This window comes from Cupressus sempervirens, chromosome 7, assembly GCF_028749045.1.
Source record: "Cupressus sempervirens isolate cs-2001-9-10 chromosome 7, ASM2874904v1, whole genome shotgun sequence".
Lineage (NCBI taxonomy): Eukaryota > Viridiplantae > Streptophyta > Pinopsida > Cupressales > Cupressaceae > Cupressus > Cupressus sempervirens.
This window is the reverse complement of record NC_143124.1, coordinates 645,688,058-645,711,165: the sequence shown is the minus strand read 5'-3', so window position 1 is coordinate 645,711,165 and position 23,108 is coordinate 645,688,058. Positions and strand designations below refer to the sequence as shown.

Here is a 23,108-nt window from a genome sequence, read left to right as displayed (position 1 = left end):
TGATCTCAATTAGTAGATACTGACCTCTATGGCTATGCCAAATGATTCTTTGAAATAGAATTGTTGAAAGTGTTTATCATTCATTATAAATTCAAGATAATATCGAGATATTAATCTAATTAAAGTAGTCGATCAAAGATTTCTATATATGACTAATTTTTCAACCATTCTCACAAATGCCATTTTATGACAAATCTCTTTTAATTTATATTTTTGTAAATACTTTAATAAATAAAATTATTTATTTGTATGACCATCCCAATTGTTAATCTATTTCTCTAATACTATAGGTCTTCCACAAAAGCATTCCATCATATTCATTTGTCTTCAATGGATCTCTAACTTATTCTTAAAGATGTTGACCCATAAGAGAGTCTTCTCAAACCTTTTCTTTTCAAATTTCTAGTTTCTAGAAGGATTATCAGTTGTGTTTTCCATCTAAGTTTAAAAGGTCTTTTTGCTATGTTCGAATATCTCATTGTCGTATTTATTCTTACTCCAAGGTTTGCTTTCCTTTTGAAATGCTTTAGAACTGTTGGTCAGTGATTCCATTTTTTTTATTCAAATGATCATTATTAGATTAAGAGTCCCAGAATATACTTAAAAAGCATGCAGTCTTTGAACAAAATTTGATGTCTCAACTTCTGAGAGTATGTAATGACACTTTTTAAATGGCATCAATAAACCATGAAAATTTTATAAAACAAAAATAAAAATACTCGAACATATATTACATAGTATGTCAATGAAATTAGAACAGGTTCTATTTAGAAATGTGTTGCCTCTGATAATACTAGAAAATATAATTTTGTACTTCTTTCTAATGATGAATCGGAGAGAGTGATTCAAAATTTTAATTTTAAAAAATACAAACCTAATATCTCACAAAAGCTTAATGAAGAATTCATGGTTGTAAAAGATTAATAGCTACTAATGACAGATAAATTTTGTTATCCTCACTTTACACTAGATACAATACTACATGCATACAATTACTTGGATTTATAAATTATTAAACAACTCAATATGCACTCCCCAGATCAAAAGGAATTTGTCTTTTCAAGGGTTTTCTTGATAGCCAATGACTTGGGTTGCTAAAAACCAAATCAACACAGCCTAGGTTGACAAAATGATTAGATCTCTTCCCTTGTGATATTCAATAGAAAGAACTTATTTTCTCGACATGAAAATAAAAACTCAAAATAATAAACAGATCAACATATTGACATAGTTATTAGTATTTTAACAACTAGAATTAGCCCCGTGCAGGCTAAATGCTCATAGTTATCAGGTTTCTAGAAATAGTTCCTAGGAGAGAACATCTCAGCCTCCCTCAAAATCTTGGTTTCACAATTGGAGAGTAGTTCTACCTTTCTTGGCTTGTTTCTACATTCAAAATCTAGAATAGTTAAAACTCTTTAACAAATATTTTATGGTACACAATGCCTTTTTGTAGTAGTGTTCTATACAGAGAGACCAGGGAGATTGTTTCACTTGTTAGATTTCTGAGAGTTAATTGTCATTTTAAAGAAATCTCCAACTCCCATGAAAACCCATATCAACACATCTAGTGTATAATTAACAACTATAATTATCTTTATTTTTTAATTATATAATATATTGGTGATTTGCCATAGAAATTTTGAACTACTTACTGCTTCTAGAAAGCATTTTCTTATTTAATGTTTAATTTTTCCAAATAATTTATTTTTTCTATTATTTTAGATATTAGTTCGGAGGAGGCAAAGCTTGTGCCTAAGTAATTTCTCAAGAAGAGGAAAATAAATGAAGAATGGGAGAATGAGAAGAAGTGGCAATTAGAAGTTACAAAGGTAAAAAATGCTACAAATCGCAAATTGATGTTTAAGAAGGCTAAGGAATATTGAAAGAAGTATATAGAGCAGGTAATAAATTACTTTATTTTTGAGTGATGTGCCACCATTACATCTAGTGTTAAGTGTGTACCTTAGTTTCTTTTTGGCAAGTTTTATATCAATTTATGAGTGACCAAGGAGTATGTGGATCCTTTAATAAATTGTTGGGTTTTTTATTGATGTGTCATCATGCCATCTAGGGTTGAGGAATGTACCTTATTAAGCTTGTGTACTATGTGACAAGAATCAAGAACAAGAGGTTATCAGATTGAAGAGAGAGGCAAAAATGAAAGGAGGCTTTTATGTTGAGCCAGAAGCTAAGCTATTGTTAATTATTCATATCCGTGGGTAAGTAGCTAGTTTATAGTATTTATATACCTTGTACTTTCTTGGTCTTTACATAGTGATATATTTGGTAGACTATTAGCTCTCTAGTCTATTTTTCATAAAAAAGAGTAAATATTATTTTTCCAAATTTTATTATAATGTATTTACATCTCTTCTATTTTAAATAAAGAGGAACACAAAATTGTTAGTCTTCCCCAAATTCTAATATAAGTTTTTAAGTAGATTTTTTTTTGTTTATTGAGTTTCTTATTTTTTCTTATTTAGTATCAATGATATGCATCCAAAGACAAGAACAATTTTGTGACTTTTGTGTTTGAGGTAGGTTGTGTTGGATACAATTGTTCAATTGTGTTGTCTTTGATGCTACACAAATGTCATATGAGTCATCAGATAGATTTTATCAAGCTTAGATGGTCAGCAAAGCAATTTACATAGTCTAGCGAGCGTTCCTAGTAGTTACACTGTGGAAACAGTTTCTAATGAGCCCACTTGGGCCTTGAAGGATTTTGTGGCAGAAGTTAGTTTCTACCAAGCTCACAAGGTTAGCGAAGGAAAGTTAGTGTTTATCGAGTTCGCTTAATCTTTGAAGGATTTTCCAGAGTTCGTAGTGTTTACCAAGCTTCACTTGGTTAACACTAGAAATCATTTTTAGAGCAGTGTTTACCGAGCACGATCAACCAATGAAGGATTTCATTGTTTTGGGAAATAAAGTTTAATTGTTTCATGTAAAGTTTCTAGCCAACTGATCTAATGATTATTGGTAATTGTAACTTGTAAATGAGTCGACTGGACAATTTGTAAGGTATAAATAAAAAGTCTAGTTGTGAAATCTAAATTGTAATGAATGAGCATGCAAGTGAGTTAATTGTAAAGAGAAAGGTGTGAGAGAAGTTTGAAGAAGGATCTGATATCCTTGAGGAATAGAAAAGGTGTATTTGATCAAAGAGGATCTAGTGAAGCAAAATAGAGATCTGTAACAACAAAGTTCAATTGCATCTCATTCAGGTCACTTATTGTTACTTTCTCACCATTATAGTAGTAATTCCTAAATCTCTTAACAGAGTTGGTTTAACATCCATTTTTGTAAATCCTCTAATAAGGTGGATAGTTCTATTGAATTGTTCTAAAGTCCTCTAGCAAGGCCACTCCTAGTAGGGTGTTTAAATCCTCTAACAGGGTCACACCTAACAGTGTGTTTTGTAACCTTTAACAGGGCTCACTTCAGAAAAGTAAAAATTGGTAGCTAGTTACTTGGTGGTTTTTCTCATATTGAATTTCCACGTTAAATCTGGTGTCTCTTGTGTTGATGTTATTTCTTTTATGCATGCATGTTAAATCTTTGTGAATTCTTAATAAGTTAACATACATCTACTAAGTTATAGCATTTTTCCATGTGGCTACTGAGTGACAACAATAACTAAGTTTATAAGACATCTAAGGGATCTGTGGATTTATTTTTGTTGTAACCGATTCACACCACCCCCCCTCTCAGTTACTCCATCTATAGTTCCAACAATTGGTATCAGAGCTTTTTGGTGCTTGCAGGAAGGATTTCAAGGATCTAAGCTAAAGATCATGATTTCTTACAAGAGGGAAATTCCAAGGCTTAATAGGGATAAATTTTCAGCATGGCAAGGTCTCATGAGACTCCATCTAGCTTCCATTGGAGATATAGGATTGAAATATCTTGATGAAGCATATGTAACTCCTTTTGGCACATTATCTGCTAATGACATTGCTGAGAAGAAGACTCATAACATCATGATGATAGACATTGCATCTACCCTAACCTATGAAGAATTTGATGATGTCAAGGACTACAAAATTGCCTTTGAAATGTGGAAGAAGCTGAAAGATATCTATGGAGGTGATGATAATGTGAGGAGGGCCAAAGTAGAAAATCTAAGAGGACAATTTGATTAGATGAGGATGAGAGAGGATGAAAACATTGCCAAATATGTTGAAAGAGTCAAAGTAGTCATCAATGCAATCAAGGCTTTTGGAGGAGACATTGAGGAGGAAATTTTTTTAAGTAAAGTTCTTAAAACATTACTTCCCATTTATGCAATTAGAGTTTCTGCAATTCAAGAAAGAAGATGTGAAGCAACTCATAAGATAAATTTAGAAGCAATAGTAGGAAGATTGACTACATTTGAGCTAGATAACTATGACAACTATGTTCCAGCTTCCAAGAACATTGAATCAACATTTGAAGCTAAGCTTTCACTCAAAGAGAAGGGCAAGAAGATAAAGGAATCCCAATCAGAAAGTGAAGAAGAATCAGATTAGAGTTTTGATAGTGATCTTGAGGTGGTTGAAGCTCTACTAGCAAGGAAATATTCTAGAGGTGGAGGGAAATACAAAGGTAAGGTTCCTTTGATATATTTTTCATGTGAGGAAATTAGACATACTGCTGCTAGGTGCCCAAACAAGCAAAACAAGGATGAGAAGAAAGGTCATAAGTGCAATGGCAAGAAAGACTTCAAATCATTCAAGGAAAAAGGTAAGAAAACATGTTTCATGGCTAAGGATTCTAATGATTCTGATGATGGTGAAGATGAAATTGTTTACATTGCTATGAAAGATGAATCTAATAATGATGAGGAGGATAAAATGACACTTATCTCTCACGTGAGAAAAAATGATACATGGATCATAGACACTGGTTGCTCTCATCATATGACTGGTGAAAAAACTAAGTTTGAACAATTTGAAGACTATGATGGTGGTAGTGTGAGCTTTGGTAATAATGAACCTTGTTGCATAAAAGGAAGAGGAAGAATCTCACTAACCAATGAACTTGTATGTGATAATGCCTATTGGGTTGAAGGTCTAAAACACAATTTGTTGAGTGTGGCACAACTAATCAATATTGGATTCAAAGTGAAATTCATGCATGGTAAAGCAAGACTATTGGATGACAAAGGAAAATTGATTGGATTAGGCATACAAACAAAAGGTAACTTGTTCTATCTTGAACTTGGTGTTGCTCAAGTTGAAGAAAGTTGGTTATGTAATAGAAGGTTATGTCATGTGAACTTTGATAATCTGGTGAAGATAAGCAAATTTAGGAAAGTAAGAAGCATTCCTAGTATAAAGAAACCTGATGTTGGTCTATGCAAGAATTGTTAGATTGGTAAGATGGAAAAAACTAGCTTTAAAAGTAAGAACTATCAGTCTGAAGAAGTTTTGAAAATTGTGCATAGTGATTTGTATGGACCTATTGGAATTGAAAGCTATATTAGAGAAAAGTTCATTATTTTTGTTGATGATTACTCTAGAATGATGACTGTCATGTATTTGAGAGAGAAATCAAAAGCATCTAAAAAGTTCAAATGGTATTTGGCCAGAGTAGAGAAGGAAATAGGGAAAAGACTGAAATGCTTGAGGTTAGACAGAGGTGGTGAGTTCATCTCCCATGAGTTCAATAACTTTTGCATTGAAAGAGGAATCAAAAGATAGGAATCAACACCTGGAACTCCTAAGAAAAATGGAATAGTTGAAAGAAGGAATAGATCTATCATGGATTGTGCAAGAACTTTAATAATTGAAAAGAACATTGCTACTAATACTAAAAGGAAGCTATCAACACTGCAGTTCATACCTTGAACCAAGTATAGCTGAAGAAGGACTCATTCAAAACTCCCTATGAGTTATGGTATGGCTATAAACCTAATTTCAATTACCTAAAATTATTTGGAAGTAAATGTTATATTATGAAAGAATCTAGAAAAGGTAAATTTGATGTGAAGGGTGATGAAGGAATATTTTTGGGATATTCTTGCAAGAGTAAAGCATGTAGATGTTTGAATTTATCTACTCACAAAGTCATAGAGAGTGCACATGTGAAAGTTTATGAGTTTGTAGAAAGGATTGAAGAAGAAAGCAAAAAGGAACCAAAAGATTACAGGAGATTTGTTTTCATTGATCTTGATACAGTGCTAGATACATCTATCAATCAAGAATTTTCTACTCTTGAGTCTTCTGTAATCGAGTTGCAAGAAGTTCAAACTGAGCCACAGGAACCCAAGTCACATTCAAATGCTACTGAGCCAATGCCTATCGAGTCTGAAGGACCCAAGCAATAGTCAAATTAGCTAGAACAACTAGAACTTGAAGTTGAAGTGCAAGAGGATGACAATGCAGTTCATTCAAAAGGCAAGAAACCTGTATTAGCCAAGTATGTCAGGAGACATCATGCACCAAATTAGATCATTAGAGACAAATTTGAAGGTACTATGACAAAAAGTAAGCTAAAAGGTACTTGTTTAATTTTTGATTTTGAATCTAGAAGTATCAAAGATGCATTAGAAAATGAAAGTTGGATTGAGGCTATGAATGAAGAGATATAGAAAATAGAGAAGAACAAAATATGGACTCTTGTACCTAGGCCTAAAGACAAAAATGTGATTGGAACTAAGTGGGTATTCATAAATAAGTTGAGTGAAAATGGTAAGGTGTCAAGGAACAAAGCTAGACTGGTATGTAAAGGATATTCTCAAGAAGAAGGAATAGACTATGGAGAGACTTTTGCTCCTATTGCAAGATTGGAAGGTGTCAGGACCCTACTTGCATATGCTACATATAAAGGATTTAAGGTTTATTAGATGGATGTCAAATATGCATTTCTCAATGGTATATTAGATGAAGAAGTCTACATTGAACAACTTGATGGTTTTGTTGATCCAGACAAGAAGGACATGGTCTACAAATTACACAAAGCATTGTATGGTCTAAAACAAGCCCCTAGAGCATGGTATGAAAGATTGCATAACTATCTTATTAAGATTAGTTTTCAAAGAACTAATGATAAAAGTAGCTTGTATATCAAGAAAGGACTAGATAACAAGATTGTTTTGACAGAAATATTTTTGGATGATACTTTGTTTACAGGAAATGATGATCTATGCAAAGAATTTTCAGAGAAAATGAACAAGGAATTTGAAATGTCAATGTTTGGTGAAATTAAATTCTTTGTTGGTCTTCCAATTTAGCAGAGTAAGAATGGTATCTACATCACTCAATCTAAATACATCAAGGAGATACTCAAAAAGTTTGGCATGGAAGATTGAAAACCAATTGGAACTCCTATGTGCACTGGTCTAAAGCTTACCAAGGATGATGAATCAAAGGAGGTAGGTTGGACATCTATAGATCAATGATTGCAAAATTGCAGTATGTAGTTCATACAAGGCCAGATATTGCGCTTGCAGTTGGTATTGTTGAAATATTTTAGCAAAACCAAGAGAGAATCACATGATGGCAATCAAAAGGATCATGAGATAATTGAAAGGCATTGAAGATTATGGATTATGGTACAAATTTGGAGGTAATTTAGATTTGAAAGTGTTTACTGATGCTGATTGGGTAGGAAACATTGATGATAGAAAGAGTACAAGTGGTGGAGCTTTCTTTCTTGGAAAGAGGTTGGTTTCTTGGACAAGTAAAAAGAAAAATTGTACATCCCAATCTACAGCAGAAGTAGAGTATGTTGTAGCAGCAGTGAACTGTTCAAATATTTTTTGGTTCAAATAGTTATTGGAAGGTATGAAGGTGGAAATCAAAGAACCTATTGTCATGTTCTGTGACAATACAAATGCAATCAACATATCTAAAAATCTAGTGATGCATTAAAAAACCAAGGACATTGCAATAAAATATCAGTTTGTCAGAGAATTGGTATAGGATAAGGAGATTAGATTGGAATATGTCCATACAAAGGAACAAATTGTTGACATATTCACCAAACCATTACCTAGGGATGCATTCTTGTATCTAAGAGGTTAGTTAGGGGTCATTCCCCTATCTGAGGCTCACTAAAATGAAGTTTTAGTGATGCATCAATAGGTACTAAGTTGAAGATCTATCAGTTGATGTAGTATAGTCATGGTAACATTGCATATGAATTAGTGCTTAAGGTATATTGTTACTCGTTTGGCTTGTGTTGTCTTTGGCATGTGTTGTCAAAGAGGGAGAGTATACTATCATATCCTCTAAAATTTGAATTTGTTTATGAAGCTATTTAATTCCTTCACAGAAGGAGATTACTATATTTGAGAAGTTTGTGACATAAAATCTAAAAGGGAGAAATATTTTGTCAGAAAAAGAATTGTTCTCAAATTCCATTATGCTATGACATGTTATGTTGCCATCAATGCCAAAGAGAGAGATTGTTGGATACAATTGTTCAATTGTGTGTTGTCTTTGATGTTACACAAATGTCATATTAGTTATTAGACAAAGTTTATCGAGCTTAGATGGTCAGCAAAGCAATTTACAAAGTTTACCGAGCATTCTTGGTAGTTACACTATAGAAATAGTTTCTACCGAGCTCACTCGAGTGTTGAAGGATTTTGTGGCAGAAGTTAGCTTCTACCGAGCTCACAAGGTTAGGGAAATAAATTTAGTGTTTACCAAGTTCACTCAGTCTCTGAAGGATTTTGCAGAGTTTGCAGTGTTTACCGAGCTTCACTTGGTTAACACCAAAAATCATTTCTGGAGCAGCGTTTACCAAGCACGGTCAACCAATGAAGGATTTCATTATTTTGGGAAATAAAGTTTAATTGTTTCATGTAAAGTTTCTAGCCAACTAATGTAATGATTATTGGTAATTGTAACTTGTAAATGAGCTAACTGGACAATTTGTAAGGTATAAATAAAAGGTCTAGTTGTGAAATCTAAATTGTAATGAATGAGCATGCAAGTGAGTTAATTATAAAGAGGAAGGTGTGAGAGAAGTTTGAAGGACCTGATATCCTTGAGGAACAACAAAGGTGTATTTGATCATATAGGATCTAGTGAAGTAGAACAGAGATCTGTAACAAAAAAGTTTAGTTGCATCTCATTCAGGTCACTTATTGTTACTTTCTCACCATCATAGCAATAATTCCTAAATCTCATAACAAAGTTGGTTTAACAACCATTTTTGTAAATCCTCTAACAAGGTGGATAGTTCTATTGAATTTTTCTAAAGTCCTCTAGCAAGGCCACTCCTAGCAGGGTGTTCAAATCTTCTAATAGGGTCACACCTAACAGTGTGTTTTGTAACCTTTAACAGGGTTGGCTCCTAATAAGGCTCACTTCAAAAAAGTGAAAATTGGTAGCTAGTTACTTGGTGGTTTTTTCCATATTGGGTTTTCACATTAAATCTAGTGTCTCTTGTGTTGATTTTATTTCTTTTATGCATGCATGTTAAATCTTTGTGAATGCTTAATAAGTTAACATACATCTACCGAATTACAACATTTTTTTGTGCGGCTATCGAGTGACAATAGTAACTAAGTTTATAAGACATCTAAGGGATTTGTGGATTTATTTTTGTGGTAACTGTTTCACCCCCCCCTCTTAGTTACTCCATTTATATTTCCAATAGGTTGGTCCTTTTTCAACTTGACTTGTCTCTTTTGCACTTTTTGTTTCTAGAATAGTGGTTAGTGGTCACTTTTGGATGTATAAATGATATTCTAGTGATATTGACTTGCTATGACACTTCATTTCATATCTTCAATGGTGTGTTTCTAAAAATGAACAAAGAAAAAATGAACATGTTGCATCGGGTTGAACCATATGTGACCTTTGGGTATGTTCTTGGTTAGTTATAAGCATTATGTGGATCGATTTTTTCTTATTTCATAGATTCTTGTGTATAGTGTTATTTAATTCTTTTTCTTAATTCTTTCTAGATATCTAAATTTAAAAAGCATAAAAGAGTTGATTTACAAGAGAGGTTATGGAAAGGTTGATAAGCAACAAATTCCTTTGACTGAAAATTATGTCATTGAAAAGATACTTGTGTTCATGATGTCTTTATGTATTAGTCAGTATGCTTTCCCAGTGCTTGTGATTTCTACCTTGTTGCTTGTGAACATGTTTTAGGTAAATATGGCATAATCTGTATTGAAGATCTTATCCACGAGATTGTTACTATTGGCCCCAACTTCATGAAAGAGAAATTTTTTTTGTGGCCATTTAAACTTAGCTCTCCATCTAGTGGACTGAAGAAGAAACACAACCACTACATTGAAGGTGGTCATGCTAGCAATTGTGAAAAGTCATACATTAAGATTAGACTAGTCAAGCATCCCAACATTGCACAACTATGATTAGACTGGTCAAGCATCCCAACATTGTATAGCTATTTTAAGTCATGGAAAGAAATACAAAAATCTATTTTGATATGGAATGTATTATGATATTCTCATTTCCCTAGCATCTTTGAAGGACTCTTAGGTTCAACTAGGGGATCAAATCAAGGATTTGGCTACATAACAAAAAGTTGCATAGGACAAATTGTTAAAGTCCATTAGCATGATTCAAGGCAAGCTAAAGGAAAGGAACCAAAAAAGAAAAAGAAGGGAGGAAACCCATGGTAAAGAGGAGGATCTTTAGATTATCACTAAGGAGGTGGATGGCTCAGGGGATGCAACTTCCTCTTGTCCTTCTAAGAAGCCTTCCTTCTTGAAGAAGCTCAAGGAGATGAGAAAGTAGTGGCCCTATGTTGTGGTGTAGTTATAGTGTTGGTGTGTGTCTATGGGTTTTTGGTTCACATTAAGTGCCAATTTGTGTCTGTTGGCTTAGCAATTTAGTTTTTAGTTTTTGTACTATTTGGTGTTGTGGTAATTTCATTTTTTTCTAGTTTTAGTACTAGTTTCTACATTGTTTCACTTTTTTTGAACCCTTACTTTTTGTCCACTAGACTTCATGTTATTTTTTGTTTTTTATTTAAGACTCTTTCTCACTTTAGCTAATTAGAAAATTTCAAGGCATTTTGAACACAGAAAAACCAATAAAAGATGTTCAATATATTATCTATATGTTCTCTTCATATTGTCAAAATATCTGTCAAAACAAATTACTTAATAATTTAGTGTGAGGAGGAAGCTGATTATTACAAGAATGGTATTTCTCTACACCACATAAAAGTAAAGATGTTGAACTTGTGTTCTCTATCTATTATCTTCATATTGTCAATGTATTTATGGTAACAATTTACTTGAACAATGTCCATTTCAATGTGGGGAGGCTTTTGGTTCTCACCAGAGTGGTATTTTGAACAATATGGATCCAAATGTGGATTATTATGCAAATCATAGAGGAAAACATACTAGATTATATTTTGCACAATAAAGATTTGAAGGTGAGCTTGGAATCACCTTGGGTTTTGCCTTTGTGTGGTGGGGCCCTACCATGACTATTCATTCCTAACTAATATTCTATGAGTCAAAAATAACAATTGATAGTATAACACCAAGAATATGTGTTTTTATTATAGTGTTCCACAACTTTATCAAAATGTGAATAACCCTTTTGTCCATGAGAATATAAGAAGAGTTATCATATGCAAATATATAACTCTTTCCAATGAAAATATAAGTAGATTCATCACATGAAAATAACACATTAGGTGAAGGAAAAATTTTATATTCCAAGCTCTACTCGTTCTCTCTATTTAAAGGATGGTAATTAAAAGCAATGAATAACAAGCAGTCAAGTCATTCACTCATTAGTCATATTACTCAATAAGGAGTCATTCTCTACAAAGGATTGAAGAGATTGTGGTAGGTTATATAGACTTTAGTCATGGCCAAATCAATATTTAGAGTGAAAGTTGTATTTACCGAAGCTTTCTCCTCCTTCAAGATTGAAAGCAGTGGCATGCAAAGCATAACATGGTAAATAATTTAATCCAATGTTGTTTCATTTATGGATAAATAAGAAATCTCTTCAATATGAAGAAAATAGATTGCATAATCAAGATGAAAGGGGATAAGAATGGAAGAAAAGGTAACTTGGTATCTTTTGCAAAGATTTTTGAGGTGACACCGTCATTCTTTGTAGTGGAGTTGAGAAAAGCCAATGGAGATACAATATAATATGAAAAATTATGTAATCAATAGCTTAAACTTTCTCTCAAAGATATCATATGGTTTTGGCAAGATGATGATCATACTTTGGGACTTAGGTCATTCTTAAGGAAGAAGCTAAAATTACTAATTCAATTTTGAAGAAACTAGATTGCAAAAATAAAGATGTTGGGATAAATAGTTTGTACATTTGAAACCATAAAAATAAATATCCACAATCATTAATCCTTGTGAATAATTATTTTTCTTAGCATAAAAAATTTGTAACGAGAATGTGATAATAAAATTCGCATGCCCAATTCTATTAATTTAAAAAAAAAGTTAAGTCATCCACAATTTCAAAAAATTGATGACCATTATCTATATAGATTAGAAAAGTATCAAATACTACATACCTCACTTCATATTTTGATACATACCTCACTTCATACGTTGATGCAAACCTAGTAAACTTATTTGCATTATATCTGGCAAGCACAATCCATTTGTCACCATCAACAAGCACTAGAGTAGAAAAATCTGATGTTAGAAAATCGCGATAATTAAAAAAGTTGACATAAGTTTCATATTTAAACAATTAACATAAGTTCTAGAAAATTTATACACTTAACCATTTCTTTTTTAGGTTATCCTTAAATTGGTCTCCATGTCTCGATATTGAAAAGACAAAAAACCATAGAGTGTCCAAGCTACAGGGTTGAACTGATAATACCATCTCCCTCATAGAGGAATCATTTGTCAAGTTGCATGTGCCCACTCTACTTGTGCATGCCACTCTGAATTGGGAATGCACGTGCACTTGTGTTCTATATGCATGGACAATAGACAGAGTTGAAAAAATACACCATGTTTACGTTTATTTAATAGGTCTATTAAGTTTTTAAAATTATAGACCATCATGAACATTAAAAATTTAGTTGCTATGGATGAGAGAATGTCCTCATCAAGCCAACACATAGAAAGTCTTGTTTTGCTTGCATGCTAAGGACATTAATTACCCTTGCCTATAAGAGTTAAAGTTACAATGTTTGTGATGGTCTATAACTTAAAATACCTAATTAAAGACCTCTAACAAAAATGAAAACATGTTGCATGTTTTCAGCTCCACTTAATGTCGTATGCATATGAATTGAGATTTCATATTGAGCTATGGCCTCCTTCTACCTGCCTAAAACCAAGAGATTCACACAGTTAGTTATCATGCAATCATAGGTTAATGTTGAGCTTCACTTGGTTTTGAGAATAGGTTAATATTCTCTACTAATTAGGGCCAACCACGTGAAGGTGGATGCTCATCACCCCCCCAACATCTAAATTCCCTGTTAACACCTAAGATCTTTAAGAAAGGATCAATATTTAAAGTACCTAGAAGTTGGGCTACTCTTAGGGGAAGTCCATCTTTATTGCTCATGAGAAATTCATCACAATTCTTTAGTGTTCCCATACATCTAACATGAGTACATCTAGGAATGTCCTTATCGCCTCCTACATAAAATTAATCCAATATTACAAAATGCCCCCTAAGAAATAATACTTCAAGTGAAATAAACGCATGAAAAATAAGAGAGAAAAAGAGGAATCTACTTACCAATGGACATTCTGATTGCATTTGTGACCATGCTACTTGTTGAGTGAGTTTTATTGTTTTATTATTTAGATTTTGGAATATGTATGCAACTAGATCAATAAGCACCATAAAAAATATCACTATGTATATATACATACATACATAGACACACACATATGTGTGTATGTATGTATATATACACATATATACATATACATATGTATATATATGTATATACATACATACATACATACACACACACATACACACATACACACATATACAAAGATCACAAGGGCATGACAATGAAATGTAGAGATCACAAGGGCATGGCAACAAAATGTAGTGATCACAAGGGAACGACAAAAAAATCTTAGATTTCCATTGATCTCCACCAATGTTTAGAGCTCTCACCCTCATTCGGAGCTCTCCACCCTCTTTTGCATGCAACTCTCCACAATCAATCAAAATGAATGGGGAATGATAAATGTTGTATTTTTTTGTTTTGTCTATAATCCATAATCCACAGTCCACAACATCTCTCTGATTTCATCCAGTTTGATTATGGTGCATCTCTCATTGGAGTAGCTAGTTGAGATACACTGTAATTAAACTAGAGGAAATCATTGATAAACCAAACATATAATGAAGAGGAAACCTGAAAACTTGAATGCTAAAATGCTGAAATGAAAGCTATTGAGGATCAAACACCTATTCTAGAGTTACAACATAATGTGAAGTTTATTTTAGATATGGTAGAGATAGATATTGAGAAGTTTGATCAAAATTTAAGGTACCAGAGAGAGTCTATGGCAATATACTAGAAGGAGAAAGAGCAGCTTTAGAAAGAGATTGCACAACAAAAATAACAACTAGATAACATAGAGGATATTAAGGGAGCACTGGATAGAATCTAGGAAAGTGTTGTGGTAGGTACTATGACATTTGAATCACTTGCAAGTGTCTTTGAGAATTTACAGTCCAAATATTAGGAGGGCTACAAGTTGTGCAATTTTTCATGTATTGCATCTGCATTTTCTTTGCAATTGCTTATAAGATTGTTTCAAGGTTGGGAACCACTTCAACATCATTTGCATGGTTTAGAGGTGATGTCATTGTGGCAGAGGATTTTGCAAGGGAATGAGACTCATGATTATGGTATTTACACAGAAGCAGGACTTGATTTTTCAACTCCTTACACTCAACTCTTCACTGAAGTTATTCTTTCAGTAATGAGAATAACTGCTACAAATTCCTAGGAGCCAAGGGACCTTGAACCTATGCTACATTTTCTAGAGACATGGGAGAAGTTACTACCAAATTTAGTACTTCATAACATTATGGATCATATAGTGATGCCCAAATTAACAACAACATTAGATACTTGGGATCCTCCCAGGGAGACTATGCTAATACATGCTTGGTTACATCCTTGGCTTCCATTGTTGGGCCAACATATGTGATGCAAGAGCATCAGGACATGCAAGGATCCTTAAAGAAGACAAAAGAAGGATTAGAGCAAAGGAGGAGTTTAAATCAATCAATTGGCACATGTTGAAGCCAATCATGGCCTTAGAAGGCTTTAAAGATGATAAAAATGTAATGAATCCTAAAGAACCTGTTAAGGACCTTATGATCTTTGATAGTGAAATATGGGCATAATGGAATATTAGACTTAATTGGGTCCTTAGGTGTCTTAGAAAGGTTTAGGATTGGTTAAATTGGTCCCGAGGACCTAATAGGCATGTTTAGTGGGTTAATTAGTTATTTTATTATTTAAATTGTAAGTTGGGAAATTCAAATAGTTGAATCGCAATGGTTAGTTCCATTTTGGGGGGAAATTAGATTTAATGAGTTTTTGGCATAACTAGGCATTGAAACTGATCCAAATTGGTTGGGATAGTTGTAAGGGATTCTATTAAGTTAAGTTTGAGGCATTGTATGAAGAGAGTGGTATTGGGATTGATCAATTGTATGGATTGTGTAAAGAGACCCAATAAAAACTTCATTTTTCAAGCATTTGGCGCATGGCAGCTTGACTATCATTGATTTCTTGTAGTCTTATGATCTCACAAGCCTTTTTTCATATTGTTTGATCAATTCCTAATGCACTAATATTTGTGAAGTTCATTCCTTTCAAGTTTGTTGTCGCTGCTTTAAGGGTTTCATTGTTTTCATTAAGAAGTTTGAGTTTCTACTTGACATGTTGATCATTCCATGAATGTAGGAGTCTTATTCTGATGGAATCATCTTGTAATAGTATGTACACATCATATCTAACAATGTTTTGATAGGAATTTCTAAGGATTGGTGATCACCATTGGAGTTTGTAAAGTAGAGGGCACTAAATTCATGGCTATGGAGCAACAACAAGAGTTCTAGCCATTAGAGGTTGGTGTTTAATGATTGGAAGTGCTTTGGTATGTTGGAGACAAGGTGAAACAACCTTCAATTAAGTTTGAAGGTGCTTGGAAGATAGAGATTTAGGAAACCCTACCTTTGAGGGTTTATAGGAGACTGATTTGGGGCTTTTGCGGTTATACAAGTTTTGGGACTAATTCCTTTTGGATCTGGAAAATTTACAACATATGGAGAGATTGTGCTAGATTTTGGGGTCTTGGGAATACAAGAAAGTTGTATTTACTTTGTTAAATTGCCCTCTTTTTTTTTATTTTTTTTTATGAGCCACAATATGGTAACAACGGGATTTGGGCCAAAGGAACACATAAAACTCTTCTTATATGTTGTAGTATGGCTTAATGGGTATCTGAATCAACCATTTTTCGTGGAGTGTTTTGGAAAGTTTGAGAGGAAATATCACTTTTGTGTCGCTACAGGGCTATTGGGAAATCAATTAGGCATCTAAGATAGTTTGAGGGATTTGGGTTTTGGATGTTACTTGTGGGCTAAAAATTGGTTTAAAACTTTTGAATCCACCTTGATTTGGCTTAAGACACACATCCTAATCACTGGGGAGGTGTTGGAGTTATTTTTGTACTTTTTGCTTCGTAGAGGGTTTAGGGAAGCTTATACTTCCCTTATAGGTTTAAGTGGGATTAACTTGGTTTTGACTCCCACCATCCTTACCTTTGCATCAATATGGAGCCTTTATATCCAACCAATCATTATAAGTTGGGGAATGTGCTTCATGCCTGACATGCAAGTGATGCATCTGCATTTGCAATTTTATCACCTTGGAAAACTATATTTGATCCTGCTAGCTGGGAACAACTAATTGTTCATTTTATTTTACCTAATATGATGGTAGTTCTATAGGAATTTTTAATCAACCCAACTAATCAGAAACTAGACCCATTTAACTAGGTTATGACTTGTTTCTTTCTTAAAATATCTGTTATGATATATTTTTGTAAAATTTCTTGTGAACTCTGCCCATTTTTCATGGCCTACATTATTTGTGTGCAAGATTTGGAGGTAAGTCACTTCGCACGGGCTAAGTGAGTTTTATTGTTTTGTTATTTGGATTCTAGAATATGTATGCAACTAGATCAATTTCTCTATTGTGCTAAGATGTAATAAGCACCTTAAAAAAGATCTCTTTGTATACATACATACTTACATACATACATACATAGACACACACACATGTGTGTGTATGTCTATATATACACATACATATATATAAAGAGAAGCTTCTCTATACATACATACATACATACATAGACACAAACACATGTGTGTGTATGTATTTATATATACACATACATATACATAAAGAGAAGCTTCTTTATACATACATAGACTAACACATATGTGTGTATGTATGTATATATACACATACATATACATAAAGAGAAGCTTCTCTATTCACATGCTAGGGAAAATATAAAGATATACATGTTTAGAAGGAAAAAAAAGAACATTTACATAGACACCTCTTCTCCCCTTGAAGAAAATTGTAGAGCATGGGCACAAAGATCACAAGGGCATGACATGACAATGAAATTGTAGAGCAAGGGCAAGGAGACCACAAGGGCATGATAACAAAATGAAGTGATGACAAGCAAGGGCACGACAATAAAATGCATTGGTCACAAGGGCATGACAATGAAGCCCTAGACCTCCACTGATCTCCACCAAGGGCGTGAAAATGAAATGCAGAGATCATAAGGGCGCAAAAATGAAATACAACAATCATAAGGGCATGATAATAAAATCTCCACCAATGTTCAAAGGTCAAAGCTCTTCACCAACGTACATAGCTCTCCACCCTTTTTTACATGCAACTCTCCACAATCAATCAAAACAGATGTCAAATAATTTATGTCATTTAAAATAAAAAATAAATTTTTTTATACTCACATGGGCATCACAATTACGATGCCAACATCGATATTGCGACAACATCAAGGGCAATTACAAAGAAACATGAAATCACCCACAAATTACCCTATCATTGCAAATTATTGTCATAATTTGACCCCAAATATTGTAGTGATTAGAACCATGTGATTATCATGAATTTTCTAAATAAAGATAAATATTCTTCTTATAACTAAAATAATTTGGTTGCAAAATTTATTGGAAAAGCAAAAGATTTTGTAACTAAACTTGCGCATGCATTTGAAAACAAATATACTAGAGATAGAAAACTAAGTATAGTATGGCTCCATGATTTGACAGAATAAAGGCATGTGAAAATATGAATTGTATGTTTATTTTTATTTGATAAAAATATAATTTAATTTTTAAATTTATTTATTCAAAGAATTTTTTTTTAAGGATTAATTTTTTAAATTTATTTTTAGACTGCAGGAATCGATGCAACACGGCCCCCCTATAAACTGCAGTGCGCCTGGTAAAATTTTTAACGTGATCGGTAGCATTGGCGTGACACGCCCACCGGGACCACGAGGACGGGGGAGACTAGAACCCATGACCAACGCCCTGCAACAGGGAAGATTTAGCCAACCGAGCTAGGGCCCCCGCCCCTTTTAAGGATTAATTATTAGGTTTGAAAATTTTAAATAAAATTTATTTAAAAATATTTTATATATATATATATATATATATATAATTTATTTATTTTAAAAATTAAATAAATAAATACTATTTATTTTCTTATAAGTAAGTTTTAAATATTAATCACTTTTAAAACTCTTAGTGCAATATAACTTATTATATATTTATCCCTCCTGATCGAAGATGTTCAAGATCTGAATCAAGTTGACTTATGCAAGCAGAGATATGGCACTCTTGTTAGTCATTATTGGCAAAATGATGCTTGGGTTAACTTGAAGGACATTGATCAAAGTTTCTATCACATCCAATTATCTCTCAATGCTGTTTCTCTTCACCCTTCTTTTGAGGATGAGATTATTTGGTATGCTGATCCTAGTGGGCAATACAAGGTTTCTTCTCTCTTTGTTTCTAAGGAGAAGGAAAATCATCCCTTGTGGTCTCAGGCTTGGATTAAGGGTCTCATTCCTAAAATTAATTTCTTCTTTTGGGTCCTGCTTCAAAATAAATTTTGACCCTTGATAACTTGTAGAAAAGAGGTATTAATTTGGTGAATAGGTGTATTTTATGGAAGAATGGTTTTGAAGATAGAGACCACATGTTTCTAAACTGCTCTTATTCTCAGATGGTTTGGACTGAGATCCTAATGTATTGGAACTTGACTTGGGTTCATCATAATAATGTGGAATCTTCTTTTAAAAGCTGGAAATGCTCGTCTAAGAATTTTGATGTTCAATTTCTATGGAAAATTACTCTGCCTCATCTCTGCTGGGGTATTTGGAAAGAAAGGAATAATAGAATTTTTAGAAACAGAGAGGTTCCTAGATGGGTGCTTGGTCAGAATATTATTAGAGCTTGTAAGGAGAATTTCAGATCTCTGAAAATATCTGATCAAACATTTCCTATTGATAATCCTATGTTTCCTGGAAACCCTAAGATTCAAACTGATAACCCAAGATTGAATGTCACTTGGAGTTCTCCTCCGAATGGTTGGATTAAAGGAAAATTTGATGGTGCTACTAAGGGAAATCCGAGGAGTGCGGGTGGTGGAGGTGTGTTGAGAGATCATATGGGAATAGTTAAAGATGCTATAGCTATCCCTATAGGTCAGACTAATAGTCACATTGCTAAAGCTACGATGACCCTTTATATTATGAAAATTGCAGTGGATTTGGGATGTCCAAAATTATGGTTGGAAGGTGACTCTTTAAATATTATTAATATCCTTAATAATAAAAGTGCTATCTCATGGTCGATAGAGACCACTATCAAGGAGATTAAATACCTTATTCAAAAATTTGAAAAAGTTGTCATATCTCATACCTTTCAGGAGGCCAATGGTGCTGCTGATTGGGTTGCCAACTATGCTGTCCTAATGGGGCAAATGGTGAGGTGGACCGATGAATTAAATAATCAAGTTGATCTCAAAGCAATTATTCATTATGAAGCTATTCATGCAAAGGTGGGTAAGATTTGAAAAGATTGGAAAGTTAATGATTTCGTGGAGTGATCAAATTATTGCCAGATTTTCATTCCCTATGAAGTACACTCAAATGAATGTGACATGGTGTTCGCACATTTCTCTGAACAAAGGTGTCTATTTTGGTGGGAAGAAAAACAATTTTCTTTCTAACCCTCTCCTTCTATGCATCTGGTTTTTCTGGTTTGAATGTGTTTACTGTTCTCTGTTGATGGGGGGTGAGCTGCACAAACAAGAACCAAAAAATTGTGAGGCATGGAAGGCTCGCAAGGATGTCTGGAAAATTTTGCAGAAAGGAAAAGTGACTCATTACATGGAGCGACTCAATGGTTTTAAGCCACACATCACTACAGCTTTCTTTAAGAACTGGTCCAATGAAAAAGTCACTCTCCATGGTGTGACTGTGAAACTTACGGAGGAGATTATTGCTGAGATCACGGGGCTTCCTATGGTGGGCATAAAATTCACTAAGCAAACTAGTATCTCAAATGCAGCCTACAAAAAGTTTCCGAAAATGGAAGAAGAGGAGAAGCTTCTAGAAAAGAATGGTGATTTCTTTGATGCGAACCAGAAAAAGGAGATTTGGAGGGATGTTCTCTGCTACATCCAGGAGTATTTCATACTTGATAGAAGAAATAAAAGAGTTCATAAATGTCATTTTGTTTTTTTAAATCATTTTAGATATAAATATAGAATATATTTCCCCTTCTTTTTGTAGTTTTCTTTACTTAATAGTTTAGAAGCCCATAAGAAAAAAGAATCTAGACCCATTCTTCATGAAGGTCTGATCCTTCTTATTGAGGGATATTGTAAAAATAAGCGCATTGCCTCTACTCCCTCTAAGGACAAGAAGAAAGAACCCATTAAGAGTAAGAAGGGTGACCCTATTAAAGGTAAAGAAAATGCCCTGAATATGAAACCCTCTGCCTCTCAAGTTCTTGAGGATGATGAGTCTGAGACTGATAATTCAGAAAGCTGTGAGAATTGAAAACCTGAGGATGAGGATGATACTAAAATTGGAGAGTTAAGTTCTAATTTGGACGGGTATCTGGAGACTAAAGATAATAATGAAAAAGGAAAAGAGGAAAATAATAGTGAAGGTAACTTTGAACAGAGTAAATCTAATAATGAGGGCAACCAGGTTATTTCTAGTGGGGGTAATAAAGTGGAAGATAACACTGTTGGGAATCCTGTGAATAAGGAGGACCATACGACCATTACTACTTCTCCTATTAAGGGGATAGAGGAAGAAAAAAGGAAGGACTCTGCTCATCCTGAGGACTATGCCGAGGGTCGAAAGGAGGATCAAACGGAAATGGAGGATATTAATGATAATGTCTACTCCCCCCCTCACGAGACTACTGAAGATGATTTTGACGATATGCAGAGGGATACCATGCTTTCCTTCTTGCATTCTGCTAAGGAGAAAGCCAACACCATTCTCAAGGTTGATTCCTAGATCTATAATGAAATAATGGGTTTGAAGAAAAAGGTGGAAATTTTGCAACATAACCTGGATACTACCAATGCTAAACTTAGTCATATGGAAGGATAGGTGGGAGACATCCCTAAAAAACTTAACAACTATGAGTAGAACCTCACAATGTTAATCAAGGAGAGTAGCACTAAGATGGAACAGGTCACCTCGAGTATTTGGGCTGCCATTGCTAGCTTGGGCAAAAGGGCGAATGAAGATATCATTTCAACTGAGGGTCCGAGCAAAAGAACTAGGCAGAGCTCGAGGAAGAGTGCTATGAAAGTTGCTGCTACTATGGATGCTGTTTCCATTCAAGATACTGCTGCTATTGGTAAGGAAGTAGCTAAATTGATCCTGGAGCTGCAATAGTGGCACTGGGGTGGGTTCTCTGGTTTGGTACCTGTCTGGTATTGGTCACTGGTTAGGGACTCTAGTCTTGGTTTTTGAGTTTTTTTATATAGTTAAGACTGTTTGTGGTTCTAGGTCCCTGTAAAAACTGGGTTAGTTTGTTTTTGGACTTTTCTAGTGGTTTCGGGTCCCTGTAAAACCTGATTTTGATACTGTTCTTCAGTTTGTTACAGGTTTTTTCCTGGTTGGGATGTATTTCTTTATCTTTTTATTTTTTTGTTAAAGGGTTTTGGGGTCCCTTCAAAACCTGCTTTTACCGTAATCTAAAACTTATTATATATTTATTAATGCAAGTGGAGTTACAAATTAATAAGTATATAATTGTGATTTAGTTATATTTTAAGGGAAGCTATAGTGGAGTTCACTATATAATCATCTAGTTATGAATATTTAATATTATGAGAGAAATTGTAGATAACTTAATTAAAATTAAAATTTCAAGTTTGAGTTATCTCTAATTGCATCATGAATTAAAGGAAAAATAAATATTAATATTGAACTTAAATAGAAGTCAAATTAATATTTTAGAAATAAAATTGATATTAATACTTAATCTAATAATATACATTTATGTTATTAATTAAATCATTCATGATTTAAGATTATTTAAATTAATAACATGATAATATTGCATGATGTTGTATATCCACAAAAAGATTTGACATTCAAATACTTATTGATTTAAATAAGTATATTAGCATAACAATTCATTTTAACATGTATATCCTTACTTTAGTTTTAAACACATCTTTATGGCTCAAACTAAACAAGAGAAAATGATGGAATTAAATCATATGACTGAAAACTATGTATTTTCTTATATATTTTATTTATAGTCTTGTGATGTTTATTTTCAAGGTGACTTTTCCTTGTGGGTTGTTTAGTTGGCCAAGTTAGGATGTGCATCAAAGGCATTTTTCAGATTTCTTTTATGATTATTTGACTAGATGTCATGATGTACTTTATGATTTAAATTGAGATTTATTTTGATGAGCATTTATGAAAACTTAGGTTTTGAGAACCAATGTTATTTTTCGGTTGCCTGTTAAAGAACTGAATTTGATCAATATTACTTTTGTGGTATGAGACACAATTGTGCTTTGTTATTTTT

General features: G+C 33.5%; 1 pseudogene; it reads left to right on the top strand.

Annotated features, from left to right (window-relative positions):
* The window catches only part of LOC149548330 (large ribosomal subunit protein uL30y-like), a 30,580-nt pseudogene extending 11,067 nt beyond the window's left edge, over positions 1–19,513 (top strand).
* The last annotated feature ends 3,595 nt before the right edge of the window (positions 19,514–23,108 follow it).